Here is a 26,542-nt window from a genome sequence, read left to right on the forward strand (position 1 = left end):
TATTCCTGTATTTTCAAGTTCAGGACATGACAAAACATTGTTTAAATGTGAACTGTGTTCAGCAGAGAAAGCAATGGTATTATATTCAAATATGTTTCCACAATAAATTTAACCTGTCTGTTGGCTTCTTAATACTGTTCACTGTATAAAATAAGAGAGAATTCAACAGCGGTCTCAACAGTAATGGAAAAGATTCCCTGTGTTTTATAAATGGATCACATTAAAGACTTGTACTCACAGCATCTCTAATAATTCCCAGAGCTGAAACAGGTCCATTTCAATAAGTCTAAAGGGGATGGATTCTATGTTTACACAACTGCATATGCAAAAAAGCTATGTAGTCCTCTAAGGCTCTTCAGCTTTAACTAATTAAACAGGGATTTTGCTGCTTGTCAGAAAACCGGCTAGGACACAAGCAGCTATGGAAAACTTCTATACATGTAACTGCCTTTGGGCACCATGCCACTGAACAAGAGAAAAGGGACATGGGAAATTGAGCTGGGGGTACTCAAGTCACAAGCTATAGAATTAATTCTCCTAGGATAAGGATAGCCTCAAACATAATTGCTTACTGCCTCCACTTTGTGGCATATTTTATTTACTGTATAATTTCCATTACAAAAGTACAAGAACATGCATTTAGATGTTATTAAAAAAGAAAAAAAAAAGCAAGAAGAAAAACCAAATGGACCAACTGAACCAAATGAAAATGCTATGCAACCATATTTTTCCCTGGGAAGGTGGTATGAGGAGAAGTGAGCCATGCATAGAAGATGTTAGAAACTGTGCTTTCATGCTGTAGTAAAAGCACAGCTGAAACGGTTCCACTGTGCATAAAAAAATGGAAGTGATGAATGTGGATTTACACACAAAGTAAATTAGCTGTTGTCCACAGCTGTGTCAAACCTTTAGTGCATTTAGTACTACAGCACTGTATGCAGTACACAGAATTAAGGTCCAAAATGCTGCACTTATGTACATATCCAAGAAATTGTCACTGTTAGATGTCCATTTTCCCCCTAATACTCAGAAAGTAGGGGAAAAGGGGTCATGGCAGATGTATATTTTCAGTAGTTAGTTCTGAGGAGTGTTTCCATAACCATCCAGAAGGGAACAATGTGGGAAAAGTTTGTTGTAAATGGTGTGATGAGTAAATATGGGTAAATAGTGGGCTAACTCAGAACAGGTACTATTTTATCTTCCCTTTTCTAGCCATCCAAAACATGAATCTGCTTGAAATGTGAATCAGCTAATGAAAAAAAAAAAAAAAAAGGAAGAGACAAAAAACTACTGCTTCAGTACCTAAATAGTCTAAATAGTTTAATGGCTAAATGAGCCAAATGTGGGAATGCAAGTTCAAATTCCTTAAAGAGAGTAAGGACTTGAATTATATAGTTTATACCCTCAGGAGTTTATTTCTCTGACTACCAACGTATTTGGCTGCAGCTAGTAATTCTGGGTGTTTCACTTCATTTAGCTTTACACATTCAACATCTAGGCAAAATGTAAGAAAATTTTTTGGTGTTCTTCTACTTAAGGGACCTAAAGAGAGATTCAAGTGTCTTTTCGAATTCTGGTAAGACATGAAGAAAAATAAGCTTCTTTTTTTGTTGTAAGAGTGAACAAACGCTGGTAGAGGCTGTCCAGAAAGGCTGTGGAGTTGTGGAGTCTCCATCCTTGAATAAATTCAAACTGCAGTTGGAATGCTACTTTACACTTGTTTGTTTGGTGGGGTTTTTTTTTTTTTTTTCTCTCTCTCTGTAGAGTGTACTCACTTTAGTTTTAGTTTCCTAACACAGATGAGATGAATCTCAGCTGGTATCAGCTTTACCTGAAAGCCAGACTAGCATGCTGAGAGATAGATAGAGGTGGAGGAAAATTGTTAGGTATATGGTGAATTGAAGAACTGAGTCTGTGTTAGACAGAAAATTAAAGTAAAGTCTTCTGAGATTCAACCTACATCATTCTCATAGCAGAACTACACTTCCACATATTTCATGTTAACACATGGCTTTCAATTAGAAGCCTTAATATGAATGCTGTATGCAGGAATAAATCATATGCACTTGGGAAGGGCACAAGGCAAGACATGTACAGCAAAATGACTTGCAGTTGTTTCAGTACTGAAACAGGATAATTACACACTCATGATCATGACAGATGCATCACACTGAAACATTTTCTCTTCTTTTGTCCTTTCTTCTGACTAGATGAGATTTCATAAGTAAGAGACCTTTTCCATATCTGACAGTTCTTATTACATTCTTCTACAAGGCAATTAATTCAGACTGAAATCAGAACAAAAATTAAAATTTGATATTCAAAAAGGGAGAACGATAATGCTGCTGATTCTATATTATGTATCATGTCTATTTTGACTGTAGCAAGGTATAATTTCTTCAAGAAAGATGGGTAAAAGTGATTACCAAAATTACTGTTTACAATTCTAAGGATGTCCAAGAATAGTTTTAGTAGAAATTCTCATATTATTGTCTTTTTAAGGCATTTCTTTCTTTAATGACATACAAATGGTATTGCAATTTTACTTTCTTGAATTATATCAAATTTAAATAAATTTGGGAAGTGGGTTTTGACCACATCTCCAGCCTAATGCATGTATGACTATTCAAAAGAATCAGAGGAAAATAAATGAGAATTGTGTGTTGCTCTCTTTGAACATAAAAGGTATACCTTGAATGAGGACAGACATGTTGAGCAGGCAAAACTAAATATACATCAGTATTGAAGCAGTCTGGTAATGCCAGATTTTTTTAATCTACTTGAAATCTGTGTTTTAAATTTAAAATAGTAGTGTGAAGGAATTTTTTTTTTTTGGTTTTTCATTGTAGTGGAAACTTTCATTTACACACAGTAAATACACAGTTTTCAGATTGTTTTGTGGATCTAAAACCTGTCATCAAATGAAGTTGGCTAATAGCACTAAAATATTCTCATTTTTGTTTTTAACATAAGAAAATCAAATATACTTGTTTTGTCTGCTGCAGGACTCGCCTCCCATGAAGCTGATAAATAATACAGCTGTTTTGTATCTCTGAAAAGCAGGACAGGTTTTCTGTGATTGACTTTCCGTACAGAAAAAGTGCACTCAAACTCTCCCTGATTTCTTGATTCTGCCATTCCCTGCATGGCTTAGGGCATCTCACTTGGCCCTTTCTGGGACCTAAAATAATTACACAGTCCCTTCAGAGTGGCTTCCTTAATTAAGATGAAAGGAAACAACACTATGATATTGCAGAGGTCTATTATCATCTTAATAAAACAGACAAATATTGCTTCAGGGATTCTGCATTCCCTGCTCTTTTTCCAGGAAAGCCTGCTCAAGACCCACCAAACTCTGATGATCTGCTGCTGCACATCCTGGGCAGGCACATCCAAAATATCTTGGCAGTGACTGCATTCAGTGGATGATTGTTGACCTTTAGTGAATCACTTCCCTAATGTTTGGTATTTATGATTTTAATTTTAATAGATAGTACAATGTTCCTACCTTTTATAGAAATAAACTTACCCTTTCAGGCATGGTAACAAGTACTAGAGAATTTAATTGATTTTATTACTAGCAGTTCTACGGCCCTCAGTACCCTGGGAGCCAAAGAGGGTGAAAAGGAACTGAATGTATCAGTGCTGCTTCTTTTAGAGCACCTTTCCAAATGTTACCAGTGAAGTTTTTTGATTTATACTAAGAATCTTCTAAGTGGGTGAGACATTCCTATTGGCATAGAAAATTTCTGGCAACTGTAATTAGGCAGAAAGAGATGTGAATTTTTTTAATCTCAGATAAATGCTAGTAGACACAGAGAGTCTTCTGTAGGAGAAAAGAGTATTATTTTTAACCTGAGAGAAGGTCATGAATTTATTTATTATTTTTTTTATTAGGTATGGATATCTTGATAGCCGGTTTATGGATAGATATTACAGGAAAAAAAATGAACTAAAAATTTCTGGTTTTCATTCAGAGTTATGGGCTAGATCCTAATTAGCCACAAGGGCTCAGTGCCTGTGAAAAGTACAGAGGATATCCCTGTAATGTAAGATCTGAAAGCAATTAGTGCTGCCATTGAGAAGCATGATGCCAGTCCAGTTCTCACTGTTGAATTTCAAGAAGCAGATGAGATGAGTCATTGCTGTGAATAGAAATCATTGATATCACCACATGCACTCCCACATATCTAGGAATTAATCTGTCATTTAATTTGATCATTGTTAAGGCTCACATACTTGCTCATGGTAAAAACTTCTGAGGGCTGGGACATGGGAACAAATTACACTTTGTACCATTTTACCTGCTTTTTATTAGCCTGTTTGTTCTTTCAATCCCATTTTATAATTTCAGAGATCTTTAAAACATTAATGCACCTTAGAAAAGCAGATCCTGCTGAGCATACATCAATTCACTGTGATTTAGGCTGCTAATCCAGATTTAGAATATTTATCTCTCTCTCACTTTCCCTTTACACCTAATGAACAGGAATAAATTACAGGGAATCTGTACATATGTGTGACACTTCCACGTGCATGTATGTATAAATATTGTACTAGTTTAAAAAATATTCATCTCTATGTTTGCTTCAGAAATACTTTTAATAAAAGACCATGTACTATTATCCAAAAGGGTGGCAACTTGGAATATCTCTTTTAAAAATAGAACTCTTAGCACAACTGCCTTTTTGTGGCAAAGTGAAAGCTGGCTTTAGATATCCAATATCTCCTAACATTTCTTATTCCATCTGGAAATAAACTGAGCTTGAGAAAAAAATATTATGAGCTCAGACTTTGGTTATGCATTTTTGGAGAATAAAATTGTACACAGTGATGCTGCATTAATCAATTATATAAGTAAAAATTAAAACACAAATGTCCTAGACAGGCTGCTGAATTTTCAACCAGTTATGTTGTTTTCCTCCGTTGCAAACTGGACAAGTCCTACTTCCTGCCTACAGCAGATAGTAAAGATGCAAGTCTTACATGAACTGTGGTCATGTAAATGGAATGTGCTAATAGGGAAATACAGGTGGTCTTACTTGTGCCCTTCCCCAGGAAAGCACCATTTGGAAGATCCTGAAGAGGGGTGGTGGTGAGGCTTGCTTACATTCAAGGTGTCCTTAGCAATTCCCATTTTGTGGCACTTGTTTCTGATGGCTGAATGGCAGCTGAGGTACAGCTCAGCTCCTGATGAAGCACAGTCTGAGCTGGCTGATTTAGAGATCAGTTAGAAAAAGAGCTTGTGGAGGGACTTTTCTATCTGAATTGATAGAACAGTTGAGATTGGAAGGCATCTCTGAAGGTCCTGTTGCCCAATGCTGCTGCCCAGTTGGGGCCACCTAGATTTGGTTGCCCAGGATCAGGCTCTTGAATATATCCAAGGAGGGAGATCCCTCACCTCTTGACTTCCCTGGGCAATCAGAGCCAGCACTCAGTTATTCTCACAGTAAAAAAGTCTTTCTCAATGTTCAGAGGGAACCTCCTGTGTTTCACAGTGTGCTGGCCCCTCTCTATGTGCTTTTATCCAGGATCCATGTCAGATGTTTTAGGCAGAGAAGAAAGGACATTGGTTACATGAGTACACTTTTGAAAGAAGAAGAAGGACTCATGATAATTTTGTGTATTGGTGTAACCTTCACTTTAAAATAGCCTGATTACTAGACTAAGGTAGGGTTAAAAACAATCCAAGACCTTAAAATAATGGCAGACCTCATACTATTATGCTATGGAAAAAACAGAACTTTCAAAATATGCATTGGTTAAACGGATTAATTTTAATTGATCCATCTAATATGAATCCTCTGCAGAGCAGCTGAGATACTTCTTCAGCATCCAGAGATATATCTGCAGTGGGCATCCCACATGTCAATAGCAGTCCTGCTATTGATTGAAAAAGGGCTGTAAATTCTAGCCTCTGTATGGCTGCTGTTGCACTGTGATCAGTACTTGAGCTAGCTAAATTAAATATGGCAGATGTAGCTAAATTCACTGCAGTCCTTTGGGTTCTATGACAGACCCACCTTTAAAAGACAAAGCTTTTACTTGGACACAGGAAATGAAAAGTAAAACCATAATTAATACAGAGCAGTACCAGCTAGCACTGCTCTTTTTAAAACTGATATTAGGGTAGGAAAAGTTATGGTTCATTATACTGGTCTGACTCTATTTGGTTAGGAAAGAGTTGTAAACATTCAGTGCACTGTGATGCTGAGTGTTGAATCCTGGCAGCATCATGTTCATGCTTTGGTCAGACTTAGCATTTATAAAGCCTCCATTTTTAACATGCAGTGTGGCTGTGTTTTGTAGGTGATGCTGATGAAGTCTGGCTGCCTTCAGTTGATGTGTTTGTCCTGGGTACAATATCTGTGCACCTCTCCTGAGCTCCACAATGTGTCTGCCTGAGGACAATGGGTATGATTTGCACTGTCCAAGGTCATAGAGATTTTTTGTGGTGGGAAGGGTAAGATAACTACCTACAAATTTTAAGCCCAGCTACTCCTGAATAAGGCCAAAAGACTTTGAAAAAAAGTTTTTTGATTTTTTTTTTATTTTTCCCTTCCAATTTTTCCACTGGAAGATTTTCCTTTTGGGATAAACTCTCCAGGGAAAGATACAAGTAACAAATACTTATCAAAGACACTGGAAGGCTTTTAAATTAATTAAGAAAAAAGAATATGTTAGAGAAATTTCCTCCTGGACATATTAAAAAGGAGCTGCAAGCCACATCATTAGCCATGCTTGAACAGAAGTCTTTCAAAAGATCTAGATTATGTATATTCTTCAAAGTGCTTAGGCTTTTTAAGAGTTTTTAATTCCCAAAGGAGTAAAATAAAAAATCCATCAGTGACAATTAGATATGGGGTGTGTGCCTCCAATCAAGAGGTGACACTTCCCCAAATCCCTGGTATCTGTGAGCTTTTGCTGAGAAACTTTGCTCTTTGCCTGCTGGGTACATCCAGACTTGGATTTCACCCTAGGGGACAATGGAGTTGGTGTCACCAGGTACAGTTATTAATTATTTGGTTGGCCCACTTCCAATAAATAAGAAATACAATTGACTTGTGACAGGTGTGCTGAAAACTCAAAATGCATGTCAGAAATGTGATAGAACTCCAGTTCAGTAACAGACTGCACGCTGTTCACAAATTTCAACAGAAATGTTGCCCCAGTCAGCTCTTTGCAGAGTTCTTTAAATGCAGTAATTCCAGTAAAACCCACTTTTTACTATCTTATGGCCACATTTACAAAATATCCCAAAGGTTTTGTAAACTCAAAAAGAGGAAAACAAAAGCTTTGACTGCTGGTGTCAGAAAACCTCCCCACCTGTAATTTATTCTCAGAAAATCATAGTCTGCACACTCAAATGGTAGGAATATTGTAATATACTTTATTACTCTCTTGAGTAGTGTAACTTTACTGAACTATTCTGCTGCCAGGCATCTTCCACACAAATGCACCTGAATAAAAGCCAGTACTCTTAGTTTCTCTTCTTCTTTTACATTACAATAATATCTATAGTAAAGCAGAACATTGTCTGTGGGAAATAATACAAATATAGCAGAAAGCAATGAGTCAAATCAATCTTGTCTTACTTCACACAAGTTTCTCATACACAATCCACTCTAAAAAAGTTTAAATGTTCAAGCAAATAATATTGACATCAAGTTCTGCAAGAAAGATTTTAACAGTATATGTGTTGTTTGTATTTAAGTTGTTGGTATTTAAGTTTTCTTGTCTATATTTTAATTGTTAGCTTCATTTATTTTCTACTTTGGGAAACAAAACTATAATTTCCTTATTTTGTACTTCCAGAAAGTTTCCTATTGAAATATTTTGCATTAATTCTGAATTAGTGTTATGAATTATAATTAGTTCTCATCTAAAGTACATCTGTGTTGGCAACCTTATATTAAAAAGTTCCTGGAGCCAGCAGTTAAAAGAATATCTACAGCACCATAGAAAGAGGTTTAGTTTATGTAATACAAACAAAATACAGAATTTCAGCTTACTTTTAAGTGCATACAATTTTATTACTCCTGGAGATCTGCTGACACTATTCAAAAAAATTAAAAATAAGCAAACAAAAAAAAACCAAGGTGACAAAACCAGGAATATTTTTCTGCCATTAAAATTTGTTTTCAGTGTGATAGAGAGAAGACCATGATAATGACTTTCTCTAGTCTTAGGAAGTCCTGCCATATAAAAATATAAATTTGAGGTTGAAGTGTTTTTTATGATGATAGATTATGCCTAAGGAGTTTAGAGACACTGGTAGGTATTCTGCAGACTGGCAGTTGTTCAACCCAAACTTTTCATGAGTACCTCCACAAATTAATTCCTTATTTTATGTACAACTATTGCTAAATCATATAGAAACCTCAATATACCTTTATTTACATACAGTTAATTTTCTTAAAACAATAAATTATATTTAATTATGGAACAGTACGTAACATCTTTTTAACATCTCACTAAAATTTTACACTGATGATTTCAGTCATTATTAATCACTTTATTATCTTATTGTATCTTTCAATTTAACTGAATTTTTTAATAAATTGTTTTAAAAGACATTATGTCTCTAGATGCAAATTCATTTTCAGCTGATTGGGATGCTATAAGTATATATATATATATATATATATATATATATATATATATATAGCTATATCCTTTAGTGTTTATCATCATGACTGGGCTCAACCTACCACACAAGCTCTACACCATGCACAGTTCTACACTTTTTGATAGTAGTCGCTAAAATTCTAGGAATGAGGAAAAAAGTGTAACTGTTGAAGAACTAAAATTTGCATTTTTAAGGAAAAAACCCCAACTGTGTTTAAATATATAAATAACACAAAATAAAATAATCTGGAGGGCTTCAGCCAGATGTCTGCAAGCATGAGGGCAGAACAGCTATTCTATTTTTCTCTGGAAAAGGGGAATATTTACTTTGTCACACCCATTACAATAATTTACGTCCATTAGTACAATACACTTTAAAAGACACTTAAAAAATTCAGATACTGCTGTCCACAGGCTAATACCATTAGGAATACTATTTATGGAATCCTGTCCCCAAACGTATTTTTTGCATGTCACACTGTAGGTGAAGGGTTCTGGATAGAGCTAAAAAATATGTTTTATCACAGCTAAATTAATCAGGCTCTGGGAATAAAACCTCAAAATTCTGAGTGTTATTATTTCATGTCTTATGTCGGTAAAATTAAAATGAGTTGAAACTTTTGTATATCCATTTTGAAGGCTACAAACCGCTTGGACAGAAACCAGAGAATCATATGAATATTCAGAGCTTTAGGAGATGTGACCCAGTACAGCTGTATTACCTAGAGAAGACAGGCAGGCATGAATAATGTTAATGGATTTCAAGTGCAGAAAAGTTGGCTGCAGACAGAGAGGATAAAGTGGTGCTCATAATTACCAAGCATGCTACAAGAAGTAATGAGATTGTATTTCAACAGAGGAGAATCAGTTTAAAGATTAAAACCTCTTTCTTGCAGTAATAGGGGAGCAGTGGAACAGCCTGCTGGGAGTGATTGCAGCATCCCCATCACTGGAGGATATTATGATCACCCTAAGAAAACATCTATTCTTAGGCTACTACAGGTCATCTTCCAGGGGAGAAGGAACTGCTGTCAAAATTTGTTCTGTGATGTAGTTCAGACTATATATCAAAGGGCTACTTTGTAGCCCTTTGTTCAGAGCAAATTCTACAATAAAGAGGAAGATGATAAAGAAGAACCACCTCAACTCATATGTATGTTGTGGACATACTTGAAGTAAAAGTTTCTGACAACAGCTGGTGGCTGAAAAGGTAACACGACAGGACGTGTATAACAGAAGACCATTCCTGTTTTTAGTGCTACAGTTTCATTGCATTACCAGGTGTATCTTTTCTCATAAAAATATCAAAAAAATCATTAGCCAGACTGAAAAACCTCCAATCTTCTTATAAAAATTACCCCTATATTTTTTTAGCAGAGGGCAGGGGTGTAGGCTGGTGGCGGGGGGGTGGTGAGAAATAATCTTCAGAATATTTGCAGTGAATTGATCAAGCTTTAATGTCTTTTTATTTTTTATCAAGCTTTAATGTCTTTTCATTTTTCACTAAATAGTAATCTATTTAATTTGGGTAACTTTAGTCAGCAAATATGACTTGACTTGGAGGCACCTTGCAAAAGTCATCCACCCCAAAATAAACAACTACAATAAAGGAACTGGTTTCTGAATATGAAAACCTTTTTTCCAGTAGAATAGAATCATAGAAGCAAGGATCATCTAGATTCAACATCCTTGCCATAGGCATGAGTGGCCTTTCACTAGTCCAGATTGCTCCAAGCCCTATCCAGCCTGGCCGTGAACAATTCCAGGGATGGGACATTCACAACTTCTCTGGGCAACTGGTTCCAGCACCTTATGATCCTTTGAGTAAATAACTTCTTCCTAACACTGAATCTGCACCTGTCCTCTTTCAGCTTAAAAACATTTCAACTTGTCCTGTCACTATCTCCTCATATAAAAACCTCTCTTTAGATAGGAAGGTGCAATAATATCTCCCCAGAATCTTTTCTTCCCCAGGGTGAACAACCCCAGATGATGCCCTCACAACTGATCCTTCATTAAAGACTATTAAATATTTCAATATTAATTGAAAATCACCTGTTTCAATCATCCAAGCTGCATACACCTCTCAGCAGATGTGTATATGAGCTTTTATAACTATTGGGTGTCTCCAATGACTGGAAATCCACATTGCCTTGCCTCTGGCAATCTACAAAATGGCTGTTGGTTTTTTAACCTCCAGTTTAATACTGACAGCTGATTTTGACTGCAAGTTAAGAAAAATATTGAGTCCTTTTGTAACTCAATACAGATGTTTTCAGTTCTACAATTAGTGATAACAGTGGCCCACCTTTTTCTGGAGATAAACTAATACAAAGGTCCTCTTTTATAATATATTTCTGAAAAGCAGCAGGTTAAATTATATTGAGAATTAATATTATTAGAAAGCTCCACCGTAAGAGGAGCTTTCTAATAATTGGAAAGAAAATTACTGTAGTGGTCACCTCTCTCCAAGAGAGTAGGGTACTGATCAATATTATTCAGCACACTCTACAATCAATATACAGAGGTAAAAAAGAATTAGGAAAGAGAAAATGTATCCAAAATGTTGGGTTACAACCAAGTTTTTTATATTGACTGCAGAACGGAGAAATTAAGCAGCTATTAAAAAAAAAACAAAACCCAAAAACCCAAATAAACAACAAAAAACCAAAACTCAGCTGCTCATCTCTTTCTTTGTCCTTTTCAGGTAAAATATGACTTCATAATTAATGTTTATAAACCACGTACAGTGTGATGAAAAGCACGCAAAAGTTTCTGAAGCCTTACCATTCCTGGATGCACAGGAGTGCTGAAGTCTTTTAAGATGTGAGAAAAGCTCTGTAGGTTTGACACTTTGTGGTGAAAATATTTTTGTGATTTGTCAAGCTTTCCGTGGCACACTATGATTTCCTTGAAACATTCTCAGTGGATCTGTACTTGTCAGTGGCAGTGTGAAGCCAGAGAAGGAACATGGCAGGGGAACAAGCAGCCTTGCCCTGAAGGATCTGGTATAAGATCAATATTTCCAGCCTGGATCTCAGAGATAAGGAAATTGGATGCATGCCTTCCACCTTCCTCAACCACTAATTTACTTACCAACCTGGAAAGGGGACTATCTTGTTTTGCTTATAAAAATGTATGTTTGTTTTAGTTTTTGCCCCAGTTAGACAATGACACAGGATGAAGGTTTCCAAGTACCTGGATGCCTATATGATGTCTGGTCAACATCAACCCTATAACCAGGCCTTTTTATCTTAGAATCATGTTTCTGGGTATGCTGGTTTTGTCTGTGATGGAGTTAATTTTCCTCACAACATCTAGAATAGGGCTGTGGTTTAGATTTGTGATTGAAAATGTTTTTAGTACTGCTGGACAGTGGTCACACAGCATTACTGTCTCTTCCACTCTTCCCTACCCCAGCAGTGAGGAGGATGGGTTTGAACAAAGAATTGGGAGGGGGCAGAGCCGGGGCAGCTGACCCTGACTGACACACAGAGTATTCCACACCAAATGATGCTCATCATGTAGAGCTTGGGGATGAAGAAGGGAGAGGGACATTCTGAGCAATGGTGTTTGTCTTTTCAAGTCACTGCTACTTTTGATGGAGCCCTGCTCCCCTGGGAATGGCTGAACACCTGCCTGCCCATGGGAAATGGGGAATGAATTCCTTGATTTCTTTGCTTGTGTGTGTAGGCCTTTATTTTATGTATTAAAATGTTTTATATCAACCCATGAATCCTTGTCTTTACTCTTTCAATTGTCTCCTGCATCCTACTGGGGGGACTGTGTGTGGCTGAGTTGTTGGCTGGGGTTAAACCATGACACTGGGAGAAAACAAAAGCAGAACTGGGACGTGGTAGCAGTTACTAACAGCATACACATTCAAATGTTCATGCATGCAGGCACACACTCCTCAGCAAATTGAGTTGTTCTCTGCAGTTTGAAACAGATGAATATATTCTTATGTTTTTAGAATTCTTTCCAGGATTTGTGGAGAAAGTTATAAAATAAAGCCTTTGGGAGAAGGATAATTACAGAGTTCAAAGCTAAATAAATAGATGTTAACAACATCTTTTTATTCTCAGGCTCAGTCTCTTTCTAGAGTCTGTATTTATGGGGCACAAAGTATCTCTGTTTTCTTTAGTATCAATTGATTTGCATTTACTGCCTCAAGCAATCAGTAGTTTTTGGACACTTCTCACCATCTCTTATGGATTCAGAAAACTGAAAAAAAAAATTAACTCAAAGTTTGACTTTAGTAATACTGCACAGCCTCATCTGAAGAAATGCATTGCAGAAATGGTCATGATCTGATCAGACATCGTGACTTCAGAAAGTATTAAAATTAGACTTTTATGGGAAAACTCTGGTCACTAAGGGTGAGTGCAAAGGTAAATAAATTTCAGTGATTCAGATGCCATGTTCTCAGGTGGCAACACTATGGAAGGCACCAGAAAAGACAAAGAGGTAACATATCATTGTAGATCTCTTGTTCCATCTGTGACTGAGCAGAGCCTGGGGGTATTAATCGCAATGTGCTGACTTTACCAGCAGCTGGTGATACCTGAACACAGGTAAATGCTGTTGTTCAAAGGTGAGTGAGTGGCAAAGTCCATGTGAGCACCCAATATTCTGAATCTCAGGTGAAAGGAAATGATGATTGTGAAGCACTCAATCAGACAAGGCTTGGTGCTCACATACCAGGTGAATTTAAGATGCTCCTCAGTCAGGAGAATCAATACCAGGTATCAATAACTGGCTGATTTTCAGAAAAAGTTACATTCCATTTCTTCCCACCATACTATAGTTTTGGTGCTTTTAACTTTTGAGTCACTTATTGATATGAACTCTCTGTGAACTTCAACTCTCCAACTTTCTGAAGTCTTGGCATGACTCAGCATATGACATTTTTACTTCAAGCCACTAAGTAAGTACAGTTTAAGGAATGCTTAAATGCCAGTGGTGAGACTGACACAATGGTCTGACTGTGCCAAATTGCAATTTTTGGTAGAGATTTGTGAGTCCTTCACTATGACTTTGCTTCAGTAAAAAGGGAAGAGGAGGAAATTATTGTTACCTGAACACAGAGTAAAGAAGGTACTAGAGTCAGAAAAGCTTTTCATACCTAAGGCAGGATACAGGAATCTCAGTTCAACCTGACATTTCACCTGGAGCCATACTATTTAAAGTATTTTAGAAATTTTCCTTTTTTATCTGACCCATTTTAACGTACCTAGAGCAGTGCAAAATTTTACATGCCTCACCAGTTACAGATTAGTTTCCTATAGCTCTCTCCTGTTTGATTTCTCCTGTGCATAATTAGATAACTACTTTCACATTTCAGCCTTAGCTAAAGGGTGGATGGAGAACGATAATTTGGATTTTTTTCTTTTCTTTTTTTTTTTATTCATTTGCCCATTTTCAGGCAGTGATTATCATTGAGGCCTCCAGACATTTCTCAGGCTTAACTAAAATCAGCTAGTAGGTTAAAAAATTACTATGGTTGGCTGGGAAAAAAAGCCTGACAGAGGAACAGGCAGGCAGGCAGGCAGGCACACCACCACACCTACAGAGGGATGAGGGAGCCACACAGTCCTTGTCAGTAACCAAATAGAGGAAGGAGTTATAACCAAGGAGGTTAAATCTGATTTAATTGAATTAAGCAGCTTAATGAGAGATTCAAACTCTCTGTTCAGACAAATGAAAGTCACAAACATTGTTATTGTATTTTTTTTATCCTCTGCTCTGTTTTGTTGATGGTGGCTTGGTTTAGGTTTTGGCTTTGGAAATGGGTGCTAATAATTTCTAATCATCCAGCTAAACATTCATTGCCATGAAATACACTAATAATGTGCTCACAGGGGAAAAAATAAATCTGCGAATTAAAGAAATCTGTATGATTGTACCTCCTCTTTCATATAGATACTGCCAAGAGGAATTCTAATGAAAAAATGTCCCATGTCTTTCAAAACCATAAAAGTTGGTCCTGAAAATTGAGTTATGGTAGACGGACAGATCAGCTTCTTTGTTTATGCGCATAGTAAGAAAACCCTTCAACAAATAACAGCACATTATTTATAAATTTACCAATAGTGATAAACATATGAACAGATTACATGCTTTTGCTTACTTTGAATAGAAAAGAAAAAAAAACCCAAACCAATTCTAGCATTAATTAAAACCTTAGTTATCAGTCTCAAGATCTCAAAATGATGTCAAGGATTATAGTTCCCTTGCTAATTGTTCTCCGTAGCAACTGAGCATTCTCATTACACAGGTAGTGAAATACTACAGCAGAGCAAGGAGATTGGGCAATCTCTTAAAAGAAAATTCTCACTGCCAGGTGAAGATTAGTCTGTCTAGGTGAAGAAATGATCTATCTGTATTCAAGCCCACTCCAATGCAGATAACTGGAATAAATTATCTCCTAAAGTCCCTCACAGGTCTTTATTTTCATAGTCTTGTATATAATTCTTTATTGCCTACAGATTTTGCACTACGTTATTTTTTAGCTTCAAACTAATATTTTACTCTTATTTCAAAAACAGTGTGTGTGAGGGGAGAGATTTTTAACCTAAGAAAATTACTGTACAGAAATCACTCTTCTTTGCTTCATTCTCCATTGTTTAACTTGACAGTTAAATTGCAATTTTAGCAGAACAAAATTGGTGATCAGAAAAGTAGCTTGACAGTTTTCAAACTATTCTTATATATTGCAAAATGAACAGCAACAGACTTTTTTTCCGCCTCAGCTCACTGGAGAGGTGAGAAAAATAGAACACTACAGAGAGAAGAAAAAAAATATTTACAGGTGTTCCCAAAAGTTCCCTGCTCTACTGCTTCTCAAAAAGGCCAGCTGAGTTAGAATAGTCTTACGGTATGCTCAAAAGTGAGATTTGGGGAATATGCAACAATATTACAGATTATTATTTGCTGTGAAGTATTTCCTAGTGAGTGACTAGCTATGACTTCTAGCCTCTGATTCCCAACAAGATAAATATTTTCAGATATTAAAGTAAACAGACTTCTGATATAAGCTCTGGAAAAAATAACTTTTCCCATGGTTTCTCCTTTTTATATGTCTTACATAAATTCTAGATACGTGTTGATAAAACTTTTGGGAGGGTTCTAATGCAGTACAAATATATAGCTAAAACTGATATGGTTTTGTCATTTACTACATGTTGCTTGGGCTAATAAATGATACACTCAGCTTAGTTTACTCATTGCATTTATAGATTAAATAAAGTATGTGATAGAAAACATTTATCTAGCCTCCTACATGAAGAGAATAGAAAATAGTGAATCTGAGTTTCTGAATCCTTATTTGTGGTCTGTTAGCTATACAAAATCCTTTAGATTTTCAGACTTTGTACCTCATCTGAAGGACTTGTGATTAAGAAATGGCATGTTTGGTTGTTAACTGCTATGTGCTCGATATGAATTTTTTGTGATCTTTGGTACAAAATGGTGTCCTCTTTTTGAAGCAATGTATAACAGCAGTGTAAAAGAAACCAGAACAAAAGCATATTTGCCTTTGAGTGTAACTTTTAAAATAAAATATTCAAATAGCGGAATGCATTAATTATTCTGTATTCAACTGCCACCTTTTCATGTTTTTCTTGATCATCAAGCATTTGAAGAATATCTCACCAATCTTGACATCTAAAACATAGGCTTTATGTAACACACCTGACACAATGGACATCCTTTCTACCCCATGCAAGGAGATAAACATGCCTCCATTTAGCATTGTAGAGGGATAGACAGAAATCAAGTTTATAATTCTAGGGAAGGTACTTAATGTATGTATGAAATGATCCTTGGAAGTCTCTGTCTGTCCTAGGTGATGACTTGAAAGATAAGTGATAACTCCCAGTTTAGATAAACCTGACTTTTGTTGCTAAATATTTTTCTTGTGTTCTTGAGAAAACTTTTTTCTCCTTCACATATTCCTTATATAGCCTTTCTATTTAAACTCTTGGCAGAGCATTGACTCTTTTACATTTCAAGTCGATTACTCGCAATCTTAAAACTTCATTTACTTTCTCGTTTTGTCTCTGCCTAGGATTTAGAAAGGTTTATAAAAGGCCTTGCATAAGCAAACAACTTCCACTGCCTTTTTTTAGGATGAAAGTAATCTATTAGACAGAGAAAGACACAGCTATTAACCTGTCTTTCCACTTTCCTTCAAACTCTCAGACAACTGGGAGTCAAATGTTCTTCAGCAAATAATTTGGAACTATATTATGCAGTCTCACGAAAGTCAGGCAGGGATAAGTAAAATGACATTCCAAATAAATTGAAAATGCCTTCATGTATAATAAAAAAAAAGGCTTTTAAGTGGTAAGATAAAGAAAGTGGAAGGTTGGTATGCAATTGAGGGAATTCTTGGAGATTAGATATACTGCACATCAAATCTCCAATATTCTAGCACCAGCCTTTCTAGGCCTGTACTGAATATGGCATCTCCATGGATTCAATTTATTATTTCTAATCCCAGCTGATTTCATGTACCAATTGTATTTCAGCACAATATGATCTGATTGTATCTCACAGTTACATTGGTCTCATTTTGCCAATGTCTGTAAATGAGTAAGTGCAAAGCAAATTAGATGCTTAGGATAGAATGTTTTATTTTACTTAGTCCAAATTTAATCCCTTTAAAATACTTTATATTACATCTAGCAGGAGGATGCCCTACCAAGTTCTACTCCTACTGTCTGAATTTGGGTAGTAGGAATTATTTGCATATCATGCAAAAGGAAATTATCTAAACTTGTCACCTCAGCAAAGATTCCTTCAAGAGGACTTGCATAAACTCTTGTAACAGGAAATTCTACTCCAAGATTTACATTTACTTCATAGATTTTGCTGCTTCCTTCAGGAATGTTCATCATTTCTTTTCAGTTCTGTTTTTGCCAGATAAGGGAATTTCAGCCTTCAAGCTTATCAATAGGCTGTACAGTCACTGAATGAAACACTGCATATCAGAAATTGTCCTAGAAAGCATTCCAAGAGAAGAAAAAGTAGATTGCATGGGGTGTACAGAATCATAAAATAATAGAATCATTAAGGTTGGAAAATACCTCTAAGATCATCAATGAATAACCCAGAACTACCACCATGTTCACCACTAAACTATGCCTTCAAATGCTTTATCTGCATGGTTTTTGAACACTTTCAAGGATGGTGACTCTACCACTTCCCTGGGAAGTTTGTTCCAGTATTTTACAACCCTCCCATGAAGAAATTTTTCATAATATCCCAACTAAACCTTCCCAGATGCATCTTGAGGCCATTTAATCTTGTCCTGTTGCTTCTTTCCTGAGAGAAGAGACCAACCCCCACCTGGGTACACCCTTCTTTCAAGTAGTTGGAGAGTAGTTGTAAGGTTTCCTCTGAGCTTCCTTTTCTCCAGGCTACCTTGGAGAAAACACCCTCAGCTGCTCTTCATCAGACTTGTGCTCTAGACACTTCCCCAGCTCTGTTGATTTTCCCTGGACATGCTCCAGTACCTCAATGTCTTTCTCCTAGAGAGATGCCCAAAAGTGAGCACGGGATCTGAGGTGCACCCTCACCAGTGCTGAGCGCAGGGAGATGGTCACTGCCCTGGCCCTGCTGGCCACACTACTGTTGCTACAAGCCAGGATCCCATTGGCCTTCTTGGCCACCTGGACACACTCTGGCTCATGTTCAGCTGCTATTGACCAGCACCCACAGGTTCTTCTGTGACAAGCAGCTTTCCAGCCACTCTTCCCCAGCCTGTAAACCTGCAGGAGCTTGTTGTGACCCAAATGCAGGACTGGGCATTTTACCTTGTGGAACCTCAAATTACTGAGGTTTCATCCAGCCTGTCCAGATCCCTTTGCAGGGTCTCCTGACTGTTGACTGTTTTCTATATTTACTTACAGCATCCCCTTCCAAAAGACAGTTTCTATTTCAGTCTTTGGGTTCTGAATATTTTATTCTACTTTCATTTCTGACAAGTGAAGTGGAATCCCAAAGAATGACTGTTCTGTGATCAAGAAAATTTCTTCTCTTTATCTAAGGTGTTTTTAAAAGCATAAAGTTTTTGTACCATCCAGAGAGTAATAAAATTCATATGCCCTGGATTTGGTTTCTAATTTTAATTTGGTACACCTTTGAAAGCATGTATTCTGACCTGAATACCATGGGTCACAGAATTTAAAAAGTGAGTGAGGTTTTAAATCCAATTCTACTTCTTCCTGGCCTGCTACTTTTCTGTTTCTTTACTTTTATCAGTACAGAATTCCCAGCTTCAACATTATGATTGTGCAAATCTTGAAAAGGTACATTTACTCTTTCTTGAAGTATTTCAAAGCTATGTTTTCAGGATGATACACACTGGATTTTTATAGCATTTTCAGTACTAACCCTAAGCCTTATTGAACGAAACCAAGTAGTGAAAAAAGGAGTTTAAATTTCTTTTCATTGCTGGTAACAATAAAAAACCAGACTTAAAATCAAATTGTCATCTGAACAGATTAGAATTTTCCATTGCCTTCACTTAGCCTTTCAACCTAAATTTAGCTTGTTTATTTGTAGGATGAATGACATGCACATTTTTTTTTAAATTGGAACATTCAGATGAATGATATTAAATTTTAAAATCACAATAGATTAAAAAAATAAATGCCTGTGAAAGGAAAGCATTCATCCTGACAGTGCTACTCTCTGTAGTATAGCTCTTCTCATCAATCATTAGCAAACAAATGCTTATATGCTTTGTAAGTTTCTATCATGTCTGTGTTCCTAATTATTTATAAAACTTAGATCTGGCTCTCCTTCAGATAGCCCAGATGTGGAAAGCGTAACTCTTAGCTGGGATTTACACATTGGTAACTGCTCTGACAGTCAGTAGGGATCCTTAAATATGATTCATTTTAAACCAGCTATTTTACCCTTGGTTAAAGAAGAAAAGGCAGAAGCTATGAGATTTGAATTTGAACTTTGATTATACTCAGCTAATTAAATGTGGGGTGAGTTTAAAAAATCACACAGAGCTTATACTTTTATAGATATCTTAGATATCTGGTTTTGGCACTATATTGTCTCTTTGGTGGGGAGGACTTCCTGCATTTTATTTTCCAAAGATAATGAGCCCAGTTTCCTGTGGCTCCAGGATCAGTGAAAACTACTTACCACTGAATGATACCGTGGTACCATCCACATATATATCATTAAGGACTTCCAAAAGATATGTGACTACAAGAGCCACACTTATCTGTGGCTGGCCCTGTTTGAAGCATGGTATTTTGATGGGTATCTGCTATTGTCCTGTGGTACAGAATTGTTACTCACATGAAGTTTCTAAACACCCCAGCAAAGTAAAACTTGAACTCTAATTATTGTCTTCGCTTCTCTATGTTATTTACACTTATGACCTAGTACAAATGGATAGTAGTTATCCATATAGTGCTTATCTATAAGAAAACTGCCAGTAAAATATACATTTAAATATAATAAAACCTTGTTTGAAAGATTGAAAGATTGAAAATATTTCTGCTTCTATCTTACACACATAGATGCATTCATAAAGATACTTTTCTATCCAATAAACACATACAATTATGACAGAGAAGCTAATGTACTTGTTCTTGGACATTCTTGACTTTGAGTCTTTTTGCAGTACATCTTTTAATGCATTAAGATTTATTTGCAAGATTTTTCTTGTGATATATTCTGGTTTTAGGCATATCAGGTTCCTAGAAGAGATGTGAATCATATTCAGACTAGTGTTTGGAGCCTCATTTATTTTTGTCTCACTAAAATTCAAAACAGACCAGTTTTCCATTGTACCATACCATCACTTATAGCGTCATTAAAGTTGATGTGAAGACTAACTTTTCATATAGTAGCTGTTGCTGATGCTTTATTTCTATAACATATCAAAAGGATCTTCCTTAGCAAACTCATTATCCTCAGGATTTTTTAATCTGCATGCAGTCTGCATCTTCCATTACAAAGGCATTCAAGCCTGAAAGGGGATTCCTGATTCTCTGATACACAGCAAAAAACCCCAACACTTCTTTGATTGTCAGTACTTAGAGCTCTGGACAACAATATTATGCAGCATACTTTAGTCTCGCCTAATACACGAATTAGAGCTTCATTAATAAATCATTCTTATGAATCACATTTATCTGTTATGTCACACTTGATCTCTGAAAGTCTATGAAAAGTAGTGGATATGACATGTCAAAGCAACAAACAATAGTACTTATTTTATCATCAAACCATGCTTAATCATAGCTCATAATGCATAAACCTTTACAGTTCTTTCACTTGTCAGCTGTTCCTTTTCTGAGTGGTGAGAAATGTCAGCTTATCAAAAATTGCTTTTTAAGTCTACCTATACTAATTCTGTGACTTCACATTTAAAAATAATTCTGTTGTTTCCATTGCTCATGATTATATGATATTATTAACAGACTATTTTGATGATGATCCCTGAGAAATAAATTGAGTTTTGGCCATGTCATAAGTGCTGGTGTTCACAGCATCACACTGCCATTACAATTAACAACCCCTCTGGCATTATGTTTGAGAAGGGTTCTTAAGCAGTTCAAAATGAGTAATGAATAAAATAAGCCAGAGCTGCATGGGCATACCAACCAAACTACATTTTAGGCCCTAAAATAAATTTCCTCATTATTAGAATGAGTCATCTTGGTGAAACAAAGTGAAGAACTATATTGTTACAACTCTAGTGTTTTATTTTGTCCTGCAATAATTGAAAAGTTCTTTCTCCATTCTTGTTCATTCTGAGCACTTTACATAAATTTGAAGCTCATTTACAAAGACTAAAACCTCCCTGACTCTTGATAACAGCCACTTTATTCTATAGTTAATAGAAGACAGACTTCTCTTCTGACTCTACTCAGAAATGGCCTGAAGTTCTGCTATAATATCACACATTTTTCTCCTCAGATGGCACATATAATATGAAACATCTGTGAAAAGCATTATTCTGGATAGAAAGGTTCTGGTTTTGGTTTTATCCTGGAGGCTATTTGTTTTATTTCATCTTTACAAATATCTGCAGCCCTTTCTGAGGCAGGCTTTTCTCAATAATGCCAAGTGAAGCACCAAAAGCAGTAGGCACAACCTGAAATATGGGAGGTTTCCTGACCATCAAAAAACACTTTCTTGCCCTGAGGGTGCTGGAAAACTGGCACAGGTGCCCTGGTAGGTGGTGTAGTCTATTTTTGGAAGGATTCAAAAGCCATCTGGACAAGGTCCTGGGTAACAGACTAACTGGCATACAGTGAATCATATTGTCCCTCTGAGATTTCAGGGTACAAAGATGGGCACTAAATAATTTAGTTATCATAAAGACATATTTATTTTTAATAAATAAATTATAACATAACTCTCTAAAGCAGTTTATACTATAGGACATCTGAGATTATTAGGATTACACTAATAATTATTAAAAAAAAGGTACTGCTTCTACTACTATGATTTTCTGTCATTTTCATTCCTAACTTTGTTTTGAAAACCATGTAAATAACAGTGAATGTTCTGTGCTCTCTCAACTGCTACTACTGTAAGCATGTTTATCCATAATGCTCCAGATGCTCAGGTGTGTCATACTGATAGATTTTGGGGAAGACATTTAAATAGTTTTCTGCCACTTTTCTAGCATGTGGCCTGACTGCTGCAGCAAATTCCAAACTGTTTAGTTTTTCTAACTAAAAAAGTATCAGTGTTTCTGCCTAGTTTCCCACTGTATGTACTGACTCTACATCATGATTGGGCATTACACCAGAGACAAGAATGGGTGTGAATGTTGGTACAAATGCCCAGAGATGTTCAGACCAAGGATGAATGTTGTCCAAAGACTGGAAAAGTCTGAGGTTCTGGCCTATGGCTTAGAAAGTTACATTCTTTGAACCACCTGATTGGGATGGTCCCCTCCTCACGGATGCCTTTACCTTTAAAATCCCATGCTGCAAAGCTGGCTTGCATGACCTCAGGAAGAAATGAACCCACATTCTTTATGAAGTAGTTTTAGACTGTTAGCATACTCTGATAGTATCTAGGCAATCACTGTGAGGTAATGAAAAAGTTTTGTCCTAGGGGAACTTAAAAAAAACAACTCATTCCAACAAAACACGGCAATAGTGTGGATCAATCTATTTAGTTAAACTGTAAGTAGTTTGAGAGCTACTCAATGTTTTTAAACGCTGAGAGAAAATACTAAGAAGCTGATTACAATGTGACTTCTGTGGGTAAGAAACTGAATTTTTATTCTATGGAGATGGTAAATTTAGATCCAAATAAACAGTTCATTAGGTCTGATACTGAGATTATTACCAGGGGATAATTTTTGCAGTCATAGTCCATGTTTGGTTTGTTATGATAGGGGTTTTTTTTGGAGTGGTTATGTGGTTGGGGTTTTATGTTGGCTTGTTTGCTTTTTTTTCTGTATTTTTTAAAAGAACGTGGCTTAGCATTTAATTTGCTGATTGTGAATGTCTTTGATCCACAGAATAAAAACTGAGGGTAGTGCAAACTCTCTTGCATGTCACGTAGCTGAGATCTAAAAGATTAAGAGAGTGACAGCAGAGCTGGAAAATTAATTTTTATTTCATTAAATGAATGCATTGCATTGTACATTGGAGCTTACATCCCTCCAGAGGAGTAAAGGATTCATTGTGTGAGAATAATTTTCAGCAAGATCCTACTTGGTGGCATTAAATATGTTTTACTGCTGGACTGTTGTGGATTTAATGGGCCTTTTCATATGTTAGCAGGAGACATTAATACCATAATAATAATAATAATGGGATCCACTAAGCTATATTTTTGTTGGAGCGATTAACCATAATATTTTGGTGGTGTTTTTTTTCAATCCAAGGTATAAGACATTTAAATAGCTGGGACTGAGAAATTCGACCCTACAGTACTTCTAGGCTATTTCCTTTGACAAAATTGAGGTTTCCTAGAAATTTCAATGTTCCATAGATTAAAGATTAGAGTTTCTTAAGTGTTACTAATTCTACCCAAAGATAGGGTAGGTGGAAAATAGGTTTCTCTTATACTTAATCACAATTTCTTGCTTTACCTACTTAGACAGTTTGAGAGACTTGTAGATATACAACAAGAGTTCTTTTCTGATACATTGACTACTTAGACATCTTTTACAGCCATTTCTGAATGAATTCTTCAAATACAGTGCTGAAAGGATTTAGCAGATGGATTAACTAAGTTTGAAAAATAATTACATTGAAACAAATAGCATCATGTTGTTTGAATTAGATTTAATATGTGTGAAATATATTTTACTGATGAGAACTTCCAACCTGAGAGTACTACATATTTAGTGTAAATCAAAAAAAAAATGGCAGTAGAGGTTTATTGAAAAATAAATTTCAATTAACAAGAACTAAATATCTGCCCCTAATTAAAAAAGTTATGGTTATTAAATTATGAAAAGGTAAGGTTTGTCTGTTTATTGTCCATTATTTATTTTGTTTACAAGGTAGTTCATACAAAAGTAACTAACAAAAAAAAAAGCTTGTTCACACAACAGTCTATCTGAAATGAACATATCGAGTTATTACATAAATTACTCAGCTTCCACATTTTTCTGTTTTCTGTTCTTTCTAACGTTTCTCATTAGGCCTCTTTTTCTTCTAGTGGATCTCCCTTGTGCTACAGAACAGCCAATACCTCATTGGAAGAATATCTGATTTTTTTACCTCTTTTTTACCTCTTGTACAAAGTTGCAGAGTTGAGATGTGAAAATGTGGTTTAGATGAAGCATATCTTTTTATTTTTCACATCACACTAATTCTTCACAAGTGCATTTTTTGTCTAAGTGATTTTCCAGAGGAAGAGTCCTTTCTGCTGAATAGGCTGTTACTGAAAAATATGGATTGGACAAAAACAGAAAACCAAAATTTAGGGGTAGCCATTATGTTTGCTCTCCTTACTGAAATATAAATCTGCCCCTTCTGATAAGGAAGCAGAAGAAGGTCCCAGAATGCCTTAAAGTGAATGGAAACAAGACAGCAAGTGACAAGACAGAAAAAAGCTCGGACTAAGGAGAGAGCATTGAGTTCAAGAGAATTAAACAAGCATTGGCATGGAAAATGAAGGCTGACCTCAGTTCTCAGTTCATCTCTGTCAGGCTTTAAGACATACAAGTACAGACAGCTTAGGATGTTTGCAGGAAAATGGTAGGTTACTGACCAGCTGTCAGGATGAAGAGAGTTCTTTTCCCGTTCCTCAGAAGTGCATGCAGAACTCCCTATTCCTGGCTACAACCTTGTAAAGCTCTGTACCTTCCTACCACAGTTTGTTGTAGGGCTCTACAAACACTGAGGCACTAAAGGCTCAGGTCAGGATTACACTGCCCAGAGGAAGTTGTTACTTATGTGAGTGTCCATCCCTCAGTGCAATTCACTGAGTGAACTCTCTTACAGGTGGAGGCTATTATTGCTCATGATTGTGTTTGTAGACTCCCAGGAGTCCAGCTGGTTCAGGTGGGTCATACTGAGTGTCTCTATTTAGTTTCCCATGGAAATAAATGTTTTATTGAAAGTATGGAGATTTTTTTTCCTCATATGAAAGCGTCTAATTTTTTTTTTTTTTTTTGGTAAATTGAATAGATGAAAAGTTTGTCAGCTCATTTTCCACAGATATAAATTTGGTAAACAGCTTCCATATTTTACCTCTTGGGCAAAAAATCTAAGGAAATTTCTGAAAAAAATTAAGATTTGTTTATAAGTCACTACCATTCTCATTCTTCTCACAAGACTGAGTTTTGGAAATTTCAGTCTCAGTTTCTGTTTTGGTGAAATTCCTTATGACAATTATGCAGTTCAGACTTATCAGTGCTTAAGAGATGTTTGGACCATGCCTTTAACAGCACGCTTTAACTTCTGTTTGGCCTGGAATTGGTCACACAGTTGGACTGGATGAGTGTTCTACATCCATTCCAGCTGAAATTGAAATATTCTTTCTATTCTATTCTATTCTATTCTATTCTATTCTATTCTATTCTATTCTATTCTATTCTATTCTATTCTATTCTATTCTATTCTCTTGCATATGAAATTGATATATCTGAATTAGGATTTGAAAAGATGAAATGGTTCAGGATGAATCATCCTCTAGATTCTTGTCTCCACCAACTACAAAAAGTAAGAGAAATCTAAAAACTATATCCTAGAGTAACTAACTAACTGACTAACTTTTTAACAGATAGAAAAGATGGACAGTGACATAGCCTTAAATTAATACCTAATATATCTATACAGTCAATAGAAAGAAATAAGGCTCTGTCTCCAAAGAAAGTTTCTCTCTCTCTTTTCAACCACTAAAAATAATAAAGTGATGGTGTGCTTATTTTATTGTATGCCTAAATTGCAGTCTTGAGTCACATATTTCTATGGGTAGACTAGATCCTTGCTTGAGAATCTCTTGCTAAGTGTTGGCCTAATTGTGTTTTAGGTAGCATGAAGGGATAAAATCAGCACATTTCTGCAAATCTGTGAAATTATCAGAGCCAGGAAGGAAGGAACACTGCATGAGTGTGGTAAGTGAAACAGACTTCCTGATACAGAGTCATTGGGGGGATTCCATATAATCTAAAATCACATATCTTCTGTGCAGATATCTTAATCAAAGATAGCCTAGATATATTTCAAGTCAATAGAGAAAAATAAATCTTAGAATGCTAACTTTTATATAAACAAAGATAAAAAAGGTGAATTTTATCCCTACACTTCAGTTTTATTGCCAATGGACAAAGCAAGACACATCCTATATTGAAATACTTGTCTAAAATTATTCTCTCTGACTATCTTCTGTAGGTATTGTGCTCTCTCTCACCATTAACTACATGTGTAATCCAGAGATTTTTTTTTTTCAAGTAAAC

General features: G+C 36.0%; 1 long non-coding RNA gene across 1 annotated transcript; it reads left to right on the forward strand.

The window, feature by feature from the left end:
- Window positions 1–22,645: 22,645 nt before the first annotated feature.
- On the forward strand, window positions 22,646–26,229 carry LOC135297912 (uncharacterized). The gene is made up of 3 exons (XR_010359842.1): window positions 22,646–22,886; window positions 25,086–25,145; window positions 26,116–26,229. It is a non-coding gene; the product is annotated as an uncharacterized LOC135297912 (long non-coding RNA).
- Window positions 26,230–26,542: the final 313 nt, after the last annotated feature.

The sequence above is a fragment of the Passer domesticus genome, chromosome 3 (assembly GCF_036417665.1).
Source record: "Passer domesticus isolate bPasDom1 chromosome 3, bPasDom1.hap1, whole genome shotgun sequence".
NCBI lineage: Eukaryota > Metazoa > Chordata > Aves > Passeriformes > Passeridae > Passer > Passer domesticus.